This window comes from Girardinichthys multiradiatus, chromosome 3 (assembly GCF_021462225.1).
Source record: "Girardinichthys multiradiatus isolate DD_20200921_A chromosome 3, DD_fGirMul_XY1, whole genome shotgun sequence".
NCBI classification, from domain to species: domain Eukaryota; kingdom Metazoa; phylum Chordata; class Actinopteri; order Cyprinodontiformes; family Goodeidae; genus Girardinichthys; species Girardinichthys multiradiatus.
In genome coordinates this window covers 24612758-24634844 of record NC_061796.1, presented here as the reverse complement: position 1 = coordinate 24634844, position 22087 = coordinate 24612758, and the positions used below count along the sequence as shown (strand labels likewise).

At 43.1% G+C, this 22087-nt stretch overlaps 1 protein-coding gene and 1 long non-coding RNA gene across 5 annotated transcripts in view; one reads left to right on the top strand and one right to left on the bottom strand.

Annotated features, from left to right (window-relative positions):
- Positions 1 to 469: 469 nt before the first annotated feature.
- On the bottom strand, positions 470 to 2096 carry LOC124866275. Its single transcript, XR_007037767.1, has 2 exons — positions 2060 to 2096; positions 470 to 1971 (listed from the first exon to the last, which is right to left on the bottom strand). It is a non-coding gene; the product is annotated as an uncharacterized LOC124866275 (long non-coding RNA).
- A 12770-nt stretch (positions 2097 to 14866) lies between these two features.
- The window catches only part of tsnare1 (T-SNARE Domain Containing 1), a 265587-nt gene continuing 258366 nt past the window's right edge, over positions 14867 to 22087 (top strand). For all 4 annotated transcript variants that reach the window (XM_047362034.1, XM_047362037.1, XM_047362035.1 and 1 more), the window contains exon 1: positions 14867 to 14972. The gene's annotated coding sequence lies outside the window, so the exon portion shown is untranslated. The remainder of the gene's footprint in view (positions 14973 to 22087) is intronic.

Sequence of the window (22087 nt, the reverse complement as noted above, 5' to 3'; positions counted from 1 at the left end):
CAGACCATACTGGGGTATATAGTAGCAAACAAACGGTCCAACAGAAGAAACAAAGACTTAAAAGTGTGGTCTTCTTTAAGACCTGGAGCATAACATCCCTGAAAGTAAGCAGTCTTAAAATGGTGGAAATATTCTCTGGGAGGTTCATCCTCTTTTTGCAGAAGTGCCAAAGGATTAATAATGGCAACGGCTTCATCTTTGTAAACATAGTACTCCTCTCTAAGAGCCTGGCAAAGAGCTGGATAACTGTCACAAATTTCTGGAGGAAGAGTTTTTATGAACACTCTTAGCTGTTGTTTTCCAAATGATCCTCAGCTTCTCACCATCAGAAGCAAAACGCAAGTCAAGAAGACAATGTTCAACCTCAAGCAGGTAAGCCATGGTAAACATGAAAAACATTTTTGCAATGTTGCACTGCAGTGCTTACACAAACAGATCAATTATTTGAATGAAGAATTGATTGACCAACTAAATAGTTATTCTCTTTATCTTTTTCAGAGTTCTGGAAACAGAAGTATTTAAGGCAGAGTTTTAGAAATACAAAAAATTACTTTTTCATATTACACAGCCTCAATGAGACTGTTTTGCCCTTTCTGCCAATGAACAGCAGACATCTCAGAGATTATTATTATACATTTACAACATCCTCGACTATCTAGGTGTACTCCCGTATTGTTCCCTGAATTTATTTGACCTATTAAAGATTTTTATGGAGCTTTTATCAACGTGATCATTCATGCTGGACAACTTGTTTAACACATTGACCGTATGAAGACTTTTTAAAGGCAGGAGAATTTTCCATCAACATAGATATGGACAGCACATCCTGGCTAAGGTCCAAAGAAGTCATTAACAGCTTGATCACCACATAGATCATTGTCACTCTGAACAGGACAGCTGGCCACACTCTGCTGTTGTTATTTCTTGCCATATGCAGTTTCAATAGGGGGGAGTGTGAAGGTCACTTTTAGTGTCAGCGAGGCAGATGTCTCTGGGGACAGAGTGCCACAGGAGAAATCCCAGTTTTTAGTGAAAGGAACTGCAGTGATTGGAGCAGAACAGGCTTTCAACACGACAAAACAGAACTATGCAAAGATGAGAGCAATTTTCCTGACAAAACTGACAGCCTTTCAAAAGGATAGGTTGCATGTGTGTTTTAAAGAAAATCAAGAACAAAATATATGTCAAATACGTGCAGAAGTAACATATAAACTTAAACCTTAATAACATGTTTTGTTGGTTACAAACAAATAGGCGGTCAAGCAGAAATATGTGAAATTATATACAGGGCTGTGATTAATCATTTGTCTCCTTACAGATATTTTGTTCTTGCTTGTAGTTTTTGTTAAAACATAAGTTTCTGCAAAGGAAACTGAGGGATTTCATGAAGTGCTGCAGACTTTCTCACCATCTCTTGTCATCCAGCAGACAGCTAGACCAAACAACCTCTACAAATGACAACTTAATCGACATCGAACAAGAGCAAAGAAAGCCAGAAGAGAAATTTGATCGACAGACAGCATGCACATCTAACTATCACTGTATACAGTAGGCTAAAATAGGGTAAATGTGGCAATATCTCCACCTCATCTCTCAGAAACCTGGCCTCAGGATAACACCCATGTTAAGAAATGTAAGGAACATTTAATGGGAACTGAAAGATGATCCAATTGACAGGTGGACTGTTTGCTGTTCTGCCAGAACGGTGCCATGGTACTAGAAAGCCTTTTGACCCACATGCAGACTCAGGACACAGAAAAAGTAAGAAATCAAATAAATGTTTATCTAGAAACAAGACCAGCTTAATGTTCCAGAGAGTGTTTTCAAGTTAAGGTGGGTGGCAGTAGGAGATCTTGATGTAAACCACATCGAGTGGTGACCAGCCAGGTAGGTGATGGCTGGAGACAGCGGAACTGCTGAGGACGACCGTGGATGGTTTTTCCAGGAGAGGTCTGTCACAAAGAGGTTTTCCTGGAAAGGTCCAGAGTTAGAGGTAAGTATCAAACAGGAACTCAACCTGAAAGGTGCAGGAGACTGTGAACTCAAAACCAGGTAAGACCTCCAAAGAGTTCAGACGATAACAGGATCTTTGTGGCTTGACTCTAGAAAGAACGGTGATCCTCAGGAGAGGTCTGCTCATCAAACAGCTCCTTAAATCCCCAGCAGCCAAATGGCAAATTGCTGCCAGGTGAGCAGCAGGTAGCCATGCCCTCCAGCAGAGATCATATGTAGAGGAGAGCTCACACACGTACACCAAATTTTGGCAGGCAAATGTTTTTTTCTGCAAATTTTCGCAGCTGAAATTTTTGATGGTGAATTTAAAATAAAAAGACATTACATAATTGCAGAGTGTTATAAATTCAATGTTAAAGAAAGTCTGATTTTTATGAGACTACTTCTTCCATAGTTCTCCAACAAGATCAAGGATACAGATTATGTGTGTTTGCATTACAATTGTCAGGGGAGGTGGACAATACCCTTCATTATGTTTATTAATCAGACTTTGAGTGACCTATTCTGGGAAATGTAACATTAACTTAAGTGACATCCATTCCTTTTCTCTTCTTTCACATGTTGTGTCTCAGCCTTTTAGACACATCCTAACAAGAAGCTGGTTACCCCATGTGTGCCAGGGCAGTCCTCCTCTACAAAATGATTTTTTAGAGATGGAATCCTTAATGAATGATAGACTTTATTAAGTCTGTATCTGGCATCAATTTGACAGGAACCATCAATACAGTGGAGGACATTGATTCATTATGTGAATTATTTAAAATGTTGAACTTTACAACATTCAGTGCCTAAGGGCCTCAGCTATATGTGTATTTTTAAAGATATTTGCATCATTAGGTTTAGACATGTCGATGAGTGTGTTGACTGCCCAATTAGACTCTCCATGCTCTGCACTGCACATCCTTTTGATTGACGTTTTTCTGATACCTGTCTGTTTCTTGGTATTGTTAAAGAACTGCCCAAGTAATGGCTTTGTTGAAATTTTACAAAAATTAAATACTGAAATCTTCTGCTACGATCTGCAAATCAGTATCGGTTTATGTAATTTTAATTGACTGCCTATTAAATGGTTTCTAATTAACAAAGTATTGCAAAGAGTGGTATAATTGGTTAATGCCAGAGACCTTCGGAAAAGCCTCACTGTTTCAAAACATATTACTGGGAATTGCTACAGCTGCATTTCTTAATGTTTCAATATTCTCTTAATGTTCCAGTCAGCGCATTTGAAGCCATATGCCAGAAGAGGAAAATATAGAATTTTACCAGCCTTGTCCTGGTGGCCCTTGTAAGGTTTCTGACAGAGGGGTCAAAAGAATGATCAAAATAGTTGTTCAAGAGCCAAGGACTCACAGAGCACTCACAGAGAGCTTCAGGTTCAGTTTTTCCCATTAAAACAATAAGGATGCACTCATCTGCAAAGGCCTTTATGTACACTCACACCGCTGCTAAAGGAAATGCATGTTGATGCTTGTTTAAAGTTGCTGGAGCACATTTGGACAAGCCAGCAGTCAGATGAATCCAAAGCTGAGCTGGATGTCATTACAGACACCACAATTTTTCAAAGTTTTAAAAATGTTTTGCCTTTGCTGATGAACTTCAGGTCTTTGAGGCTCGAAGGTCATCTTGCCATCACTGTAATCTTTAGCTCTCTCCGCAGATTCTGTTTAAGATTTGGGTCGAGAGTTTGGCTGGGCCACTCCAAAACTTTTATTTTATGGATTACTTTTAACTTATTTTGCCAAGGACTGATTAATTTTAGGCGTGGTTGTTTGTGTGTTGCCCTGCGATGGACTGGCGACTTGTCCAGGGTGTACCCTGCCTCTCGCCTGTAGACTGCTAGAGATAGGCACCAGCTTCCCCGCGACCCACAATAGTATAAGCGGTAGAAAATGACTGACTGACTGATTAATTTTAGGCTCAACATTAGATTTTTGTTTTGCCATGGGAAGGGTGCTGGTCCAGCTGCTGGTCCATTTATATCTGGGTAAAAAGCTAAAAGCTCTAACATGCACATAATGAATTGGAGAATAACTAATTACTAATGAATGAGTGACATCAGCAGGTCATTTCTCTTTGAGAACCAACATCCTCCAGCAGTATTTGTCTCTGACTGTTTTGACTTCATAACAGGTCAGTCTGTTAGAGGCAAGGTTTCATATGTCATCTATGATCAAATGTAATAGAGCACTGCCAACAAATAACTGTAAATAACACACGACTCTGTTTCCTCTTGAACCATGGTGTGCAAATGTTGAGTTGGAGAACATTTTATTCAGCTTTGTTTGCACATAATTGTCAGGATCTGTTTCTGTTTTGACTTATTCAGCAGATTCAGTTAGAGGGTGGAGCTGAGCTGCTGCCATCTCATACACCTGTGAGTTACCCGTCTCGTTAAGGCAGCTTATAAGGAGCAGGTTGCTGATCATTCGACGCCTGAGTGTCGTACTCTGTGGTACCTCAAGCCCTCGCATCTCGATCCTGACTTAAACCTTGTGTTGAAACCCTTGTAACCTCAAGTTCTGTTCCTTCCTCTAAGGTGCCTCCTTAGGCAACTTCCTGGGACCTCCTGGTGTTCTCCGTGCTGTCTGGTCCAACTGATCTCAGGGACTCCACATTTCCGAATTGCAGCCTGACTCCGACCTGCCCTACGCGCTCCACCTGCCTAAACCTGTCCGCCCTCCAACGTACTGCTTGCCTCCGCAAATTCAGAGCTTCCTGAGTGAACATGACCTCCCCTCCTGGATTCCACATTCCCCCGCAACCGTAACAAATCCTCACTCTGACCATTCCTCCTCATTCTTCCATCCAAACACACCTTTCTGCTTTCCCTAAGAGCAAGAGCTGCCTAAAAGTTCCCAACACTTATTGTGATCCTTGCAAATAAATACCTTAAACCTTCCTAGTCTCCTGAGAGTTTTTGCATGTGGGTAAAAAAGCTTGGTAGAACGATGACAATAATATTTTAGGACACAGCAGTCCCTTGTTGTTCCAGTTATAATGAGCAACACAATCTTATTTTCTATGACCGTGTGATACAGCTTGGAGCATCAAAGACCAGTTAGACAATAATCTAGAGTCTAAATCCATGCAAAGGAATCACTGTTCTGACTGTGTCAGAATCAGTTTGCCTTGTATTTGTTCTGCCAACAAGGCATGGCTTTATAGTACACATAAAACAGGAGACAAAGGTCAGATTTAGCTCATATATTCTGTCCAGTGGGTCGAGTTGTCAGGCCTACACTGCAGCCTGGGTTTGAGCCAAGAGGTGGTGCAGGAGTCCCATTGACTGCACCTTCAAACCACTGCTGCTGTTTTCAGGGTCTTGAGAAGCCTTTAACTATATGTTTCACATTTGCCATTTTGAACACATACAGTGGTCTAATATTTATGATGTTTTTAATATTGTAAACTATTCTCTTCAGAATGACATCATTGTTAAAGCCTTTATGATGAGAACTCCTCATATGGGGCTTAGCAACTAATTATTAATCATATTTTTTAAAATGTACTAATTTCTAACCTGCCTATTTCCAAGTAAGGTTTTAGATCAGTGTGCTCCTAATCAGCTAAACTTGAAACCTTGCAAAAAAATACCATACTAATAATAGATTCATTTATAGCAGAAAAATTGCTAAAGATTGTAAATGACCTCAGATGTAACATGGATCAGAATAAGCCTTCACTCCTGCTATTACTAGTCCTTAATGCTGCTTTGGTAATGTTGACCACACTATCCTACCAGAGAGGGACATACAGATTGGTGTTTTGTGAATTGTTCTTAGGTTATTTGTTCATATCTCAGCAATAGAAAATGCTTTGTACGATAAGTGGTGTCAATAGGTGTCATGATTTGTAGGTTTTTGAGTTTTGTTTTGGATCTTGCTCATAATTGTTTCTATTCTCCAGGGGGTGCTTTATTTTATCTTTCTTTAGGTTTATTTTCTTACTTGTTCTTTTATTATGTTCATGGTGCATTTTGTGTTCATGCTCTCTCCTGCCTATAAGTTTTTCACCTTTTAGTTATTAAATTATTCTAATTACCAAACTGTTCCTACCTGCCTGTCTGCAATTGGGTCCAACTCCATGAGCCCATTCTGACTGTAGGAGTGTTGGGGCTATCTTGCCCCAGAAACAGACTTTAACTACACCTCCCAACATCCGTTGCAGTTCTGACATTACAGCAGAGATGATATAAAAAGGCCTAGAAGCTGAAAATGCGTTGATTTTAGTAGCCAGTTGGTGCAACAAAAGTACCTTTCCACCAGAAACTTGTGAGACAGATTAACTTTTCCCTTCTCAACAACGTTCCTTCCAGCCAAGCTGCGGAGGAGCTGGAGGAGATGTCTGGAGAGACAGAAGTCTGAACATCTCTGCTGAGACTGCTGCTCCCACGACCCGGTTCTAGATAGGCAGAAGACGAATATTACGACGAGTCCAGTAGATTTGTGTCCCTAGTTGGTGACTGAATGCTGCTTCTCCATTTATAGCTCAAAGTTTGCTTCAAGTTTGACTTTCTGTTTTTGAATAAAAATTGTGTTATATTTACCTCTCACTTTCTGCATTTGTTTGCTCTTAATGCCAGTCTGAATCTACACATTTATAACCCCTTTCATAAACCTGGAGGCAAATTTGTAACAGATTCCTACACGTTGTACATTTTGCAAAATTATGCAGTAAAAAAGTTGTAGACTGAAATAAAAAATAAATCACAGAAGCGGTGCTATCCTAATGAAACATAAAATATGAGTACCTGCAGAAAAAAAGCACATCCACACTCATTGATGATATGGGGCTGTGTGTCTGATATAAGAGTAGGATAGTGTTGGACCACTTAAAAGTTTTAAAAAGATTTAATGATTGTCTGCTACTATGATACTCATAGTAGCAGACAATCATGGGAAATAGACCTTAAAATTGTAATTGTAATATATATATACAGGGGTTGGACAATGAAACTGAAACACCTGGTGTTAGACAACAATAATTTATTAGTATGGTGTAGGGCCTCCTTTAGTGGCCAATACACCGTCAATTCGTCTTGGGAATGATATATACAAGTCCTGCACAGTGATCAGAGGGATTTTAAGCCATTCTTCTTGCAGGATAGTGGCCGGGTCACTACGTGATACTGGTGGAGGAAAACGTTTCCTGACTCGCTCCTCCAAAACACCCCAAAGTGACTCAATAATATTTAGATCTGGTGACTGTGCAGGCCATGGGAGATGTTCAACTTCACTTTCATGTTCATCAAACCAATCTTTCACCAGTCTTGCTGTGTGTATTGGTGCATTGTCATCCCGATACACGGCACCGCCTTCAGGATGCGATGTTTGAACCATTGGATGCACATGGTCCTCAAGAATGGTTCGGTAGTCCTTGGCAGTGACGCGCCCATCTAGCACAAGTATTGGGCCAAGGGAATGCCATGATATGGCAGCCCAAACCATCACTGATCCACCCCCATGCTTCACTCTGGGCATGCAACAGTCTGGGTGGTATGCTTCTTTGGGGCTTCTCCACACCGTAACTCTCCCAGATGTGGGGAAAACAGTAAAGGTGGACACATCAGAGAACAAGACATGTTTCACATTGTCCACAGCCCAAGATTTGCACCAGAGGACATCTTTGCACCATTGAAACCGACCTTTGGCATTGGCATGAGTGACCAAAGGTTTGGCTATAGCAGCCCGGCCGTGTATATTGACCCTGTGGAGCTCCCGATGGACAGTTCGAGTGGAAACAGGAGAGCTGAGGCGCACATTTAATTCTGCCGTGATTTGGGCAGCCGTGGTTTTATGTTTTTTAGATACAATCCGGGTTAGCACCCGAACATCCCTTTCAGTCAGCTTCCACTTGCGTCCACAGTTAATCCTGTTGGATGTGGTTCGTCCTTCTTGATAGTATACTGACATTACCCTGGATACCGTGGCTCTTGATACATCACAAAGACTTGCTGTCTTGGTCAAAGATGCGCCAGCAAGACATACACCAACAATTTGTCCTCTTTTGAACTCTTGTATGTCACCCATAATGTTGTGTGCATTTCAATATTTTTAGCAAAACTGTGCTCTTACCCTGCTAATTGAACCTTCACACTCTGCTCTTACTGGTGCAATGTGCAATCAATGAAGACTGGCTGCCAGGCTGGTCCAATTTAGCCATGAAACCACACTAAAATGACAGGTGTTTCAGTTTCATTGTCCAACCCCTGTTGGATATATATATCCAACAGGGGTTGGATATATATATATATACATATATATATTCTGTATGGGGTTCAGGAGTGCCTCTTGATGAACTTTCTCTAACATAAATCTACTCCTTGTGAAGCACCTCCCAAAACTCTTGAATGGAATGTGCTTGACAATCCCCTCAAGGCTGCAGTCATCCTTGTTGCTATGGTGCCTTTCTTGCCATACTTTTTCCATCCACACAACTTTCTATGAAAATCCTTGGATACAGCTCTATGTAAACAACCAGCTTATTTGGCAATGAGCTTTTGTGGATTGCCCTCTACGTGGAGAATGTCAATGACGGTCTTCTGAACATCTGTCAAGTCAGCAGTCTTTCCCATTATAGTGCAGCCTATGACCCAGAGAAAGATACCTTTTAGATGTGCAGATAAACTTTGCAGGTGTTTTGAGTCAATTAACTAATTAGAATGTTACACCAAGTGTTTTCCAGTATTTACATTTTTCACAATAATCAAATATCTGAGACACTGAATTTTGGGTTATTGTTGCGAATAAGACATAATCAACAAAATTACAAGAAATGAAAGATCTATCTATCTATCTATCTATCTATCTATCTATCTATCTATCTATCTATCTATCTATCTATCTATCTATCTATCTATCTATCTATCTATCTATCTATCTATCTATCTATCTATCTATCTATCTATCTATCTATCTATTGTTGTGGAAAATTCTTTTTAATGCTCTGAACTTCCCTTACCTCTCTCCCCTCTGACCTGTTTGTTTTGTTACCCTAGAGGAGTTGGTCTGTAAAACCATTATCAGACGTTTAATGGTTAAAACACATCCTGGAGGGTTGTGTCTCAGGAAGAGCAGATGGTGTGCTCGTAGATGATAACTTTGTTACCTCTGACCCGAGGAGGGTCTAGGGCCATAAAGTACAGACTCTTTGAAGTTGAGGTAACACCCACATACTCTTTAAATACTGTGTGTAAATGTTGATCGAGGCTCTGCTTCACTGACCAACCTCAGTGACAGGGTCTTCAAACGCTGAATGCCTTTGAATAAAACTTATAAAGACAAAGTCTGGATTTTCTCTTTTAATGAGTTAATTTTCTCTCCCACTTTGATAAGAAAATTCCACTACAATTTTGGCGTCACGAACAGGATCTAACGTTCCAGAGGAAACCGCAGGAGGGGACACGGACGCCTGGCCAGCCTGGAGACTAAGTTGTCCACAGTCCACCTCCATTTTGCGGGTGGTTTTTTGCAATTTTCTACACCTCATAAAAGAGAAAAGCCAGACGGCAGATGTGCCGCTGAACCGGTAAAGAAAAAAAAAAAAAAAAAGGGTTCCGGAACCTCAAAGGCATCAGGGGTGCCTCCTTCTCCAGACTCTGCGATTGATAAAATAATGAAAGAAAAAGGTGGGGATGATTGTGTTACATGTGCTTTAATTTGGGAGGATAAGTTTGGTTTTCCACAAGGTGGAAGTTTGAGTGTAAATCAGTTGAATAAAATAAAACAGTTAATGGATGGTGATTGGGGGAAAAAAAAAAAAAAAGATTAAAAAACAAGATTTAGATCAGAGAGAAATATGGGTGAAGTGTTGGAATGAATGGATTACAGAGGCTATGCGTAGGGAAAGAAAGTCCGAATTGAAACAGATGGCAGGGGGAAAAGATTTGACCGGGAAACATGAGAAACAGGTATGACAATGCTGATTGTGCCGTTGATGACCCCACGTTTCCACCCCCATATAGACCTAGTGATGCTTCACCCTCCTGTCTATATCCATCTTTACAGACGGAGTTGTGGGCCCTCAAGATGGCAGACCTCGATCTAGACTCCCATCCTCCTCCATTAGCGGGTCAACCAGCAAATCTGCCCGCAAGTCAGCCAAGACAACTCGCCAGTCCACTTCAGCATCAGCACGTGAGTCAACCCACACATCCACCTGCAGTGCAGGCGGACCTCACTGAGCACAGTGGCCCCAGCAGAGCAGAAGGTGTGATCATGCACCAGCCTACAGATGAGCAGTGACCAGGATCATCAAAGGACCAGAAAATACCTTTCCTCTCCTCTCCTGTTAGCTTTCATGAGTTTACATGGCTACAAAGTGGAAGAAAACGAGGAGAAGTTAAAAGAGGAAGAAGAGTAAGTTAAACAACGTCCTGATGAGACTGTCGCTGATTTTCTTTACCGGATGGAAGAAGCGTTCAATAAACATTCAGGTATGGAACGCCCTGTTGACTTTACTGTTTTGTGCCCTTGGGAAAAGATGCTTTGTGGATATATTATGTTAGGACTTCTCCCTGAGATCGCAGCACAAACTAAGATTCTTTATGTTGGTTGGAGACATGCGTTTTGAGGAGCTAAAAAGACATGCTTTACACAGCGATGATGTCATCAACGACAGGAAGAAGAAAAAAGTGGACAAAAGAGAGACTGATTTGTATAACGCTGCCTTGACCCTGTACTGCAGTACAAATCAACGTGGTTCTTTTCCTCGAGGACGAGGCCGGGGACGCTGAGGCAGAGGTCGGGAAAGGGGACAGTGGTCCCGCTCCGATGCTTGCCATTACTGTGGAAAGTTGGGAATGTCCAGAGAAACTGCAGCGGCCTGACAGTGGTAACTGACGGGGGGAGGACGGGACCCTGGATCTGGCTGTCACTCGCATTGAGGAGGGGTCTCTTAAGGACCGTGAGGTTTCACAAACACACACACAGTTACATGATGATACTGATTCACATAGGTTGCTTACAGAGGCCATATTACACTTAGAAGGTGCCTCTGTAGTTTTACCAGGCATGTATCTCCATACACAGAACCCTGCTTTTAAAAGAATGCCTATGTTTTCTATGATGGTGATAGGTAAAGAAATTTATTTTGTTGTAGATTCAGGAGCGACACACTCTGTTTTATCAGCTAAATGTATCAAAGAGCAGCCAAAAAGTGAGTGGTTGATATGTTCATTCTGTCTCTGCTTCGGGTGAAACAGTTCGGGAAGGTGGACTGGCAGTACTTGTGAACAACAGATGGTGTAATCCAGGACATGTAACTGTGAAGTGTCATCTCTGCAGTCCAGATATTGAACTGTTGGCAGTAAGTTTTTGTCCATATCATTTACCCAGAGAGTTCACCAGTGTTATTTTGGCAACAGTTTACGTTCCACCTTCCGCTGTTGCCGACACTGCATGTGATGCCATCAGCTCAGTTGTTGCTAAGCTACAGACACAAAACCCCAATGCTTTTGTGGCAATTTCTGGTGATTTTAACCATGCTTCATTCTCTGCCACACTTCCAACGTTTCAACAGTTTGTCAGCTGCTCTACCAGAGAAAACAAAACATTGGATTTGTTTTATGCAAATGTCAAGGACTCATACATCTCTACAGCAAGACCTCCTCTAGGCAAATCAGATCACAATCTTGTTTTTCTCTGCTCGAAATATAAGCCCCTTGTTCAGAGGCAACCTGTAATAAAGAGGACTGTGAGAAAATGGTCACAGGAAGCTGAAGAAGCTCTGCAAGGTTGCTTTGAGTCTACAGACTGGGACGCACTTTGCCAGCCACATGGAGAGGACATCAATGCCATGACTGAGTGTGTACCCGACTATATAAACTTCTGTGTGGATAACATCATCCCCACCAGAACCGTGAGATGCTTCCCCAATGACAAACCTTGGATCACCAGTGACCTGAAGGACCTGCTTAACAAGAAAAAAAGAGCTTTCAGAGAGGGAGACAGAGAATTATTGAGGAGTATACAGAAGCAACTTAAAGTGAAGATAAGAGACAGCAAGGAGGTGTACAAGAAGAAGCTAGAGAGCAAGCTCCAGCAAAACTATATCAGAGATGTGTGGACAGGGATGAAGAAGATCACAGGCTTCAACCAGAAGGATGATCAGACCGATGGAGGTCTGGACAGAGCCAATGAATTGAACACATTCTTCAATAGGTTCAGTTCAGAAACAAGCTTCGCATCCTCCTCTCCTGCTCACAGCCAAACAGACATTCCACCTTCCTTTGACCCACAGGACCCACAGCTGTCCAGTAACACCTCAAATTATTTATCTTCCACTTCAGCCCTAGACCCTTCTGCTTCTACATGTTTGCATTCAACCATATCAGAAGATGCTGATGCTTCCTTTGCTTCCACCTGTGTGTCTCAAGAAGTCAAGTGAAGATGCAACTGGAGAGACTGAATCGGAATAAGGCTGCAGGTCCAGATCATGTCAGCCCTAGAGTCCTGAAGGCCTGTGCAGAGCAACTCCGTGGGATTCTGCAGCACCTCTTCAACCTTAGCCTGGCCCAGAAGAAGGTTCCGGTGTTGTGGAAGACCTCCTGTCTTGTTCCGGTACCAAAGAAAACTCACCCATCAGTCCTCAATGACTTATAGACCTGTTGCCTTGACATCTTACATCATGAAGGTCCTAGAGAAACTCCTGTTGGCCCACCTGAGTAAACAAACAGTACACCATCAGAACCCCCTTCAGTTTGCGTAGCGCTGTGGAGTTGGAGTTGAAGATGCCACCATACACCTGCTTTAACAAACCCACTGTCATCTGGACAAAGCCAGCAGCACTGTGAGGATCATGTTCTTTGATTTATCCAGTGCATTTAATACAATCCAACCTGATCTGCCTTGTCAGAAACTCCAGAAGACTCAGGTGGGGGCCTCAACAATCTCCTGGATCAAAGACTACCTGACAAACAGACCACAGTTTGTTAGACTGAAGGGTTGTGAGTCTAACCAGGTAGTCAGCAGCACCACAGGGGACTGTACTCTCACCATTCCTTTTAACTCTGTACACCTCAGACGTCCAGTACAAGACAGACTCCTGTCATCTGCAGAAATACTCGGATGATTCTGCAGTCGTGGGGTGGATCAGATGGACAAGAAGCTGAGTACAGGAAGGTGGTGGACTGCTTTGTGGCATGGTGTGGAAACAATCATCTAATTTTGAACGTGACTAAAACAAAGGAGATGATTGTAGATTTTAAGAGAAACAGGAATAAGTCAAAAACTATTTCTATCATGGGAGAAGAAGTGGAGGTGTCGGAGGAGTATAAATACCTTGGTGTTCACCTGGACAACAGACTAGAGTGGAGATGAAACTGAGAAGCCATCTACAAGAAGAGACAGAGCAGACTGTACTTCTTGAGGAAGCTTAGGTCCTTTGGTGTTTGCAGCAAGATGCTGCATATCTTCTATAAGTCTTTTGTGGAAAGTGTGATCTCTTCTGCCATCATCTGCTGGGGAAGCAGCATCACAGCCAGGGACTTAAAAAAGCTCAACAAGCTGATAAAAAAGGCTGGCTCTGTTCTGGGGACTCCTCTGGAACCTCTGGAGATCATTGTGGAAAGACGGATTCTTCATAAAATGAAGAATATTATGGAGAACCCTGAGCATCCTCTTCATGAGACTGTCCTACAACAACAGAGTGTCTTCAGTCAGAGGCTTCTTCAGATCTGCTGTAAGACGGAGCGCTACAGGAGATCCTTCCTGCCCACAGCCATCAGCATCTACAACGGCTCTTTGAGGAAACCTTCATAATATGAGCTATAACAACATTTAATTTCCCTTTGGGATTAATAAAGTATTTTTGAATTGAATTGAATTACCTCTCTCCCCTCTGACCTGTTTGTTTTGTTACCCTAGAGGAGTTGGTCTGTAAAACCATTATCAGACGTTTAATGGTTAAAACACATCCTGGAGGGTTATGTCTCAGGAAGAGCAGATGGTCTGCTCGTAGATGATAACTTTGTTACCTCCGAACCGAGGAGGGTCTAGGGCCATAAAGCACAGACTCTTTGAAGTTGACGTAATACCCACATACTCTTTAAATACTGTGTGTAAATGTTTATCGAGGCTCTGCTTCATTGACCAACCTCAGTGACACGGTCTTCAAACGCTGAATGCCTTTGAATAAAACTTATAAAGACAAAGTCCGGATTTTCTCTTTTAATGAGTTAATTTCCTCTATCTATCTATCTATCTATCTATCTATCTATCTATCTATCTATCTATCTATCTATCTATCTATCTATCTATCTATCTATCTATCTATCTATCTATCTATCTATCTATCTATCTATCTATCTATCTATCTATCTATCTATCTATCTATCTATCTATCTATCTATCTATCTATCTATCTATCTATCTATCTATCTATCTATCTATCTATCTATCTCTCTCTCTCTCTCTCTCTCTCTCTCTCTCTCTCTCTGTCTGTCTGTCTGTCCTGTATATACTGTATATTTTGAATGAATATATAATAACTTTATTAAAGCAATGTTCAGCTGTTAAAACATTTAGTCCCAGGTCTGTTATCTTTATTATTTTTGAACTCATCAACTGACTGTCGCAGCAGCATTCCACTGTATGGAATGCTACTGATTTTAAAACTCCCATCATTTCAGCTTTTATAGAGGTGATCGCACCCATTTATTCATCCAATTAAAAGAACTACTGCTTTTATGTAGCTTCTTGATAAAAACAAAATCAGTAAGGGTTCTGCTAGTGTTTACATAATTATTAATGGAGAAATGGTTTCTAAATGAGTCTTTAGTTGAAACACTGGCTTGTCTACACTACCAAACTACAAATCCCAGAGCGCTATTCCAGAGCTAAAGCTGGTCATATGACCGAGCACAAAGAGCAGCTGGTTTATGGTCATATGATGTTATTAGCCGACAATCAGGAGCAACAACGTCTCAGTTGAATTCCCCACATCACTCCCTGCGTTGAAAGGTAAAGCTGGAGCATTCGCTCCTCTTCACCCTGTCATTTTCTGCCTTAAAGAGGGATGCTGCAGCCTCACGTAGCACAGAGGGAGGAGGAGAGGGGAGGAGAGAAAAGGCAAGGGTGAGGGGGATGGGAGGCTGTAAGGGAGATTTTCTGTAGACAACAATAGAGCACAGATGTTTAAATTGTAGAAATCTATCTGTTAAAAGGCTGTACCTGTAGGTTGTGTGTGATGCTAAGGTATTTGCATGGACAAGTCTAGCCGGAGATGTGTGGATGTGTGATAAAGTGAGATAAGTGTGTATTTTTATCTGTTTTAGTACAGGGGATTCCTGCATTTCTCTCATTTCTATTCTACAAATGTTCTTCATGTGCTGTAAAAAGCTATACTTTGGGATATACACTCTACTCTTTACTAATACCCTCTGCATAAAAGTATAAAGTGTGTTATAAGTACATGTGATCCAAAACACAATGTGACCTTACTCTTGAAATGAAATACCGCTGTTTGTGGCTACAAAGGTTGTAATTTAAACCCTATCAACATATAAAATGTCTCTTCTTTTATGTTTCAGAATGAGGAGCAGTAAAAATCTTGTCATGCTTTTATTTATATATATATATATATATATATATATATATATATATATATATATATACACACACAGTTCAGACCAAAAGTTTGGACACACCTTCTCATTCAAAGAGTTTTCTGTATTTTCATGACTATGAATATTGTGGCTTCACACTGAATTTATCTGCCCTGCTTCAGCTCTGTGTCTTGTCTTTGGAGCCTCTTTTTGCATATCTTCCAAATTCTGAGTTATGGATTTGGTCAGCTGGTCTCTCAATGCAATTGATCAAATTTTCTCGAGGAGAAGACAGGGTGAAGGAGATCCCAACTTGTCCGGACTGGATGTTTTTCTCTGGATACACAATGGACTCCTGGAAGTGGAGGATTGTGTGTTTGTCGATAATGTCAGTCGAGGATGTGGAAGATGTGTATATAATTGGATGTTTGATATCAGGATTTCTGCTTTTTGGAGTCAGCGGTTACCTGGCATATCGAGAAATTCGGAGTGTCAGCAGCTGTTCTGGCCATTGTAAGGCTGCCTGGCACGTGTGATGGGATCTTCAGGGCGATCAACACTCAGACTGAGATGTTACGTGAGCTGAATCGCAGACTGGATGTGATCCTTAGGATCGCAGGCAGTTTGCGGTTCCTGGACTCAGGGGTGAAATGGGATAAATCTTGGAGAAAGTTGTTCGCTCAGATCTGGCAGAAAGACCACGAATTTGTCTATTTGGATTTGCCTTTGTGAAGCACCAGCAAGACTCTCAAGGCTGACGGAAAATTAAGAGTCAGCCTAACCCAAATAATTATTGTTTTTCTGAATCTGGCTCCCCTGCACGGCCTTGATGGCTGGCTATCTTCAACTTCTCCTGGAAGTTATGTAAACATGACGCTCTGCTCCATCTGCTCCCTCCCTTCCCTGAGGACACCTGTGGACCTGCTCAGAACTTTGTGGCCGGTTGATGAACATTCCAACGAACCATCAAGGACAATGGCCTCTGTGACAGTGCTTCATGGACTTACTTGCACACAATCACTTGCACACACACACATGCTCAAGATAAACATATGCACCCCTCACACCACCTTCACCGTTCCCGGCATGATGTTGTTTTGTCAACTTGTTGCTTCTTTGTGCTGAGGTTTTTTGCAATCTCAAACTGTATCCTGCTAAGGATAAAGTGTGAAATATGATTTTTTTCCTCTACTTACCTAATGTGGCCTTTTTTCTCATCTAACAAGGGCAGCGCCTGTGAGTGGGCAGCAAAGCCTCGGTGACCCGTCCCCCCTTGTCTTGTGTCATGATGTATTTTTGGATGGGTTGTACTGGAATTCTAATTTCCCCTCGGGGATCAATAAAGTATCTTTGAATTGAATTGAATTTAATTGAATTGAAGGCATCAAGACTATGAATTAACACAAGTAGAATTATATACTGCTTAGCACTTGTTGGCCCTTTTGCCTTCACTCTGCGGTCCAGCTCAACCCAAACCATCTCGATTGGGTTCAGGTCCGGTGACTGTGGAGGCCAGGTCATCTGGCGCAGCACCCCATCACTCTCCTTCTTGGTCAAATAGCCCTTACACAGCCTGGAGGTGTGTTTGGGGTCATTGTCCTGTTGAAAATAAATGACGGTCCAACTAAACGCAAAGCAGATGTTGCATTCGCTGCAAGATGCTGTGGTAGCCATGCTGGTTCAGTATGCCTTCAATTTTGAATAAATCCCAAACAGTGTCACCAGCAAAGCACCCCCACACCATCACACCTCATCCTCCATGCTTCACGGTGGGAACCAGGCATGTAGTGTCCATCCGTTCACCTCTTCTGCGCCGCACAAAGACGGTGGTTGGAAACAAAGATCTCAAACTTGGACTCATCAGACCAAAGCACAGATTTCCACTGGTCTAATGTCCATTCCTTGTGTTCTTTAGCCCAAACAAGTCTCTTCTGCTTGTTGCCTGTCCTCAGCAGTGGTTTCCTAGCAGCTATTTTACCATGAAGGACTGATTCACACAGTCTCCTCTTAACAGTTGTTCTAGAGATGTGTCTGCTGCTAGAACTCTGTGTGGCATTGACCTGTTCTCTAATCTGAGCTGCTGTTAACCTGCGATTTCTTAGGCTGGTGACTCGGATGAACTTATCGTCCGCAGCAGAGGTGACTCTTGGTCTTCCTTTCCTGGGACGGTCCTCATGTGAGCCAGTTTCTTTGTAGCACTTGATGGTTTTGGTGACTGCACTTGTGGACACTTTCAAAGTTTTCCCAATTGTTCGGACTGACTGACCTTCATTTCTTAAAGTAATGATGGCCACCCGTTCTTCTTTACTTAGCTGCTTTTTGCTTGCCATAATACAAATTCTAACAGTCTATTCAGTAGGACTATCAGCTGTGTACTGTATCCACCTTCTGCACAACATAACTGATGGTCCCAACCCCATTTATAAGGCTTGAAAAACCCACTTATTAAACCTGACAGGGCACACCTGTGAAGTGAAAACCCTTTCAGGTGACTACCTCTTGAAGCTCATCAACAGAATGCCAAGAGTGTGCGGAGCAGTAATCAAAGAAAAAGGTGGCTACTTTGAAGAACCTAAAATATAAGACATATTTTCAGTTGTTTCACACTTTTTTGTTCAGTATAAATTTCCACATGTGTTAATTCATAGTTTTGATGCCTTCAGTTTTAAGCTACAATATTCATAGTGATGAAAATAAAGAAAACTCTTTGACTGAGAAGGTGTGTCCAAACGTTTGGTCTGTACTGTATATACAAGGGTTGGACAATGAAACTGAAACACCTGTCATTTTAGTGTAGGAGGTTTCATGGCTAAATTGGACCAGCCTGGTAGCCAGTCTTCATTGATTGCACATTGCACCAGTAAGAGCAGTGTGTGAAGGTTCAATTAGCAGGGTAAGAGCACAGTTTTGCTCAAGATATTGAAATGCACATAACATTATGGGTGACATACCAGAGTTCAAAAGAGGACAAATTGTTGGTGCATGTCTTGCTGGCGCATCTGTGACTAAGACAGCAAGTCTTTGTGATGTATCAAGAGCCACGGTATCCAGGGTAATGTCAGTATACCACCAAGAAGGATGAACCACATCCAACAGGATTAACTGTGGACGCAAGAGGAAGTTGTCTGAAAGGAATGTTCGGGTGCTAACCCGGATTGTATCCAAAAAACCTAAAACCACAGCTGCCCAAATCACGGCACAATCAAATATGCACCTCAACTCTCCTGTTTCCACCACAACTGTCCGTCGGGAGCTCCACAGGGTCAATATACACGGCTGCTATAGCCAAACCTTTTGTCACTCATGCCAATGCCAAAAGTCGGTTTCAATGGTGCAAGGAGCGCAAATCTTGGGCTTTGGACAATGTGAAACATTTATTGTTCTCTGATGAGTCCACCTTTACTGTTTTCCCAACATCCGGGAGAGTTACGGTGTGGAGAAGCCCCAAAGAAGCGTACCACCCAGACTGTTGCATGCCCAGAGTGAAGCATGGGGGTGGATCAGTGATGGTTTGGGCTGCCATATCATGGCATTCCCTAGGCCCAATACTTGTGCTAGATTGGCACGTCACTGCCAAGGACTACCGAACCATTCTTGAGGACCATGTGCATCCGATGGTTCAAACATTGTATCCTGAAGGCAGTGCCGTGTATCAGGGTGACAATGCACCAATACACACAGCAAGACTGGTGAAAGATTTGTTTGATGAACATGAAAGTGAAGTCGAACATCTCCCATGGTTTGCACAGTCACCAGATCTAAATATTATTCAGCCACTTTGGGGTGTTTTTGAGGAGCGAGTCAGGAAACGTTTTCCTCCACCAGTATCACGTAGTGACCTGGCCATTATCCTGCAAGAAGAATGGCTTAAAATCCCCCTGACCACTGTGCAGGACTTGTATATGTCATTCCCAAGACGAATTGGATACCCTAGGCAGGAGGTCAATGATCGACTTTGTTGTCGTGTCATCAGACCTTTGGCCACATGTTTTGGACACTCGGGTGAAGAGAGGGGCTGAGCTGTCCACTGATCACCACCTGGTGGTGAGTTGGATCCGCTGGGGGAGGAGAAAGCCGGACAGACTTGGCAGGCCCAAGCGCATAGTGAGGGTCTGCTGAGAACATCTGGCGGACCCCTTGGCCAGGGATGTATTCAACTCTCACCTCCGGGAGAGCTTTGACCAGATTCCGAGGGATGTTGGAGACATAGAGTCCGAGTGGACCATGTTCTCCGCATCTATTGTCTATGCTGCCGCCCGCAGGGCCGTAAGGTTTGTGGTGCCTGTCGCGGCGGCAATCCCTGAACCCGGTGTTGGACACCGGCACTAAGGGACGCTGTCAAGCTGAAGAAGGAGTCCTATCGGCTGTGGTTGGCTTGTGGGACTCCTGAGGCGGCTGACGGGTACCGTGGGACCAAGCGTGCCGCGGCCCGGGCGGTGGCAGAGGCAAAAACCCCGGACCAGGGAGGAGTTCGGTGAGGCCATGGAGGAGGACTACCGGTTGGTCCCGAAGCGATTCTGCCAAACCGTCCAGCGCCGGGGGCCCTTTACTAGGGGCCATCCGGTCTCTGTACAAGCGGAGCAGGAGTTTGGTTCGCATTGCCCGCACTAAGTCGGACCTGTTCCCGGTGCATGTTGGACTCCGGCAGGGCTGCCCTTTGTCACCGGTCCTGTTCATAACTTTTATGGACAGGATTTCTAGGCGCAGCCAAGGGCCGGAGGGGGTCTGGTTTGGGGACCAGAGGATAAGTATCTCGGGGTCTTGTTCACGAGTGAGGGAAGAATGGAGCGGGAGATCAACAGACGGATCGGTGCGGCTGCCACAGTAATGGGGGCGCTGTGCCGGTCCGTTGTGGTGAAGAGAGAGCTGAGCCGAAAAGCGAAGCTCTCGATTTACCGGTCGGTCTACGTTCCTACCCCTATGGCCATGAACTTTGGGTCATGACCGAAAGAACGAGATCCGGGTACTCCCTTAGAGATAGGGTGAGGAGCCCAGCCATCCGGGAGGGCCTCGGTGTAGAGCCGCTGCTCCTCCACATTGAGAGGAGCCAGTTGAGGTGGCTCGGGCATCTATACCGGATGCCTCCTGGACGCATTCCTCGGGAGGTGTTCCAGGCACGTCCCACCGGGAGGAGGCCCAGGCGACCCAGGACACACTGGAGGAACTATGTCTCTCGGCTGGCCTCGGAACGCCTTGGGCTCCCCCCTGACGAGCTGGAGGAGGTGTCTGGGGAGAGGGACGTCTGAGCGTCTCTGCTGAATCTGCTGCCCCCGCGACTCGGTCCCGGATAAAGCGGAAGACGACGAGTATGAGTATTCACAAAATTTGTTTAATCTTTATAATGTCTAGAATAATTGACTTTGACCACATCTTTATTCATCTTCAGGCCCCTAAACAAGACAGATTTGACACTTCTTTTCAAAAGTCCATCTTTTGGCTATGTGTCTTGCTTTTTAGTTTTCTGCAGGACATAAGACTGTGATGTGCTCCTGTACATTAACCACAAAGCTCATTGTTTGCTTCTAAATGGAGATGTCTGTGATTTTGGTTTTGCCAGCTTGTAGCTTGCTGCATCATTTCTGCTTTTAGCCTTGAACTGACAGACAGTTGTGAACACAACTTCTCTTTTATTTGGGCTCCTTAACACTTGTTACTGGATCTTTCTGTTTTCCATACAGTAAGTGGAAGCACAATAGCTACAGCCCAACTGGCTGTAGCTATTGTGGTGCCCTAAATGAGATCATGATGTGGTGCCCCCTTTCCCCCTGGCCCAAAATTATGTTGGGGGGAAGTCTTCGGAGAACGTCAAATGAGAAGCAAAACTGTAATAAAAAGACAATTAGAATCCATTTGGAAGCTACACTTCACATCGTTTTCAATGTCTATGGAGGTTGGGAAAGGTTGGAAGGTTTAGTCATTTATTTTGGCATACTAAAAATGAACTTTCACAGCCTCCATGTGTGGATAGATGTGGCAAAAATATCCTCAGTGCATCTGTGTAACTTTTTTCCATTGTGCTTTGAATTTCTTCATGTTTGGTTTGGAGTAGAATGTGTTGAGTTCCTAGTGCATCTGCAAATGTAGAGCTTTACTCACTTTTTTAAAGATGACCTATTATACTTCCTTTTAAACATTTGGGATAGGTCTATGGGCTATAGAAAGCATGTTAATTAAATTTTTTGCACAAAATCATTTTCAGATAATGAGATTTTGCCTCCTCAGTTTCCCTTTTTTTTTAGCTCCTTTTAGAATGAGCTGTTTTAGTGCTCATTCTAAAGGTGTATTCACACTTGACACTTTTAGTCCACTTTAAACGGACCAGAGTTCGTTTCCCTCCTTGGTTCGGACCTTTTGTGCAGGTGTGAATACACTCAAGCGAACCCTGGTCCGGACCACACAACAGGACAGAGACCCACTTTTTGAGGTGGTCTCGGTCCGCTTCCAAACAGACTCTGGTGCGGTTCACTTATGGTCTGAATACAAACCGGCCCCGATCCGAACCAACTACGAAAAACGTACGTCTCTTTGGAC